This window comes from Bombus vosnesenskii, unplaced genomic scaffold (assembly GCF_011952255.1).
Source record: "Bombus vosnesenskii isolate JDL3184/JDL3185 unplaced genomic scaffold, Bvos_JDL3184-5_v1.1 scf7180000013602, whole genome shotgun sequence".
Taxonomy (NCBI): domain Eukaryota; kingdom Metazoa; phylum Arthropoda; class Insecta; order Hymenoptera; family Apidae; genus Bombus; species Bombus vosnesenskii.
This window is the reverse complement of record NW_022883142.1, coordinates 22,203-23,825: the sequence shown is the minus strand read 5'-3', so window position 1 is coordinate 23,825 and position 1,623 is coordinate 22,203. Positions and strand designations below refer to the sequence as shown.

Below are 1,623 nucleotides of genomic sequence, written 5' to 3'. Positions count from 1 at the left end.
GCCAACGCTCATACCGCGCTGAGTGCACTCGTTCTCGTCCGATCACGAAAGTTAAGCAGCGCCGGGCACGGATAGTACTTGGATGGGTGACCGCCTGGGAACTCCGTGTGGTGTTGGCTTTCTTTTATTTTTCCAATATTTTTTTACTTTTCTTGACAATCTATTTTTAATAATCTACAATCGAAGCATCGAGAAAGAGAAATGTTTTAGCATTACGCGATCATTATCATGCATATTGTATCATTCTCATTTTGGCACACACCTATGTTTCTTTAAATATTCTATTTTTTGACCATGGAAAACAAATAAGAAAACTATTAATTTCAGCCAACGCTCATACCGCGCTGAGTGCACTCGTTCTCGTCACAGTCGACTGTTGACCACCGAGCGGGACGGACCCCTCGGAGCGCGCGTCGGAGTAGACTAACATCCACTAAAGTAGATGGATCAAGTGACAAAATAGCGACAAAAAAGTGAAAAATACTGCATCCACATCATCTCCATAAATACAAATAAGAACAAAAAGAAAATAAAATAAGATAAGACAAAATAAAACTGTACAAAAAAATAAAAGCCACCGATAACGAAGCCAAGAGCAACGAAACGGAACCCACCGTAGACCCAATAAAAAAAGCCATCAAGAGAAAAATAATTACACATAAAACAGCCAGGGAAATCAACAGTATCTTAAGACTCCCCGCTCAAAAGACGCGGAAACTCAACCCACAACCTAACCTGGTTGCCAGGGCAAAGAGTCTAGCAAACATCCTAGGAAACACAGTTGTAGATTATCACCCCAGCCAAGAAGAAAAGGCTAACGAAATTACAATCTGAACCAGAGCCTCATCCGCAACCGGGACCATCAAACTACTCCACTTGGAACTCAACGCTAGATCAAATAAGAAAGAAAAACGAAAGATTACGAGGCAAAACGGGAAGACACGGTCCCACCACGCCACCGGAACAATCGGCGCAGCAGGGGCGACGCACCCCACCGTACAACCCAGGAGGCCCGGCGCCTCCAACACCGCCAAGGGGGGACCGAGCACCTGACGGACGCCCCACCGGATGCTCCGCGAAGGAGCGTACGAGCACCCCACCCACCACAAGAGACAACAGGCCGCCACCCATCAACATAATCCTACAAGACCCCAAGGACACCGTAACGCTCATAGAGAAAGTAGCGGACATTAAACAATTTCACATTAAAAGAATACACGCAGGTAAACACGCACTCTACCTCCAAAACCTACCCGATTTCCATAAAGCAAAACAAACTCTCCTCTCAGCTAACACAACCTTCTACACGTATACACCCGAAACAGAGAAACACCATACATACTTGTTAAAAGGTTTAGACAATAGCTACACCGAAACAGAAATACTTACAGACCTACAAGCCTTGCACATTGACGACGTAAAATTCATTAAAAGTCACACGATTCACGACAAAAAGATCAAGGGAGAACAACATATTGCTCCCAATTTACATAATACAGCTATCCCCCGACAGCAATACAAGCAACCTACTAAAAATAAACTATTTTAACTACTACAAGATAAAATGGGAAAAAAAAAAAAAAGAAAAAAGGATGACATAGCTCAATGCCACAAATGCCAGCG

The 1,623-nt window shown here is 43.7% G+C and overlaps 1 non-coding gene across 1 annotated transcript; it reads left to right on the top strand.

The window, feature by feature from the left end:
- Positions 1-119, top strand: LOC117238684. Its single transcript, XR_004494245.1, has one exon. It is a non-coding gene; the product is annotated as a 5S ribosomal RNA (ribosomal RNA).
- The last annotated feature ends 1,504 nt before the right edge of the window (positions 120-1,623 follow it).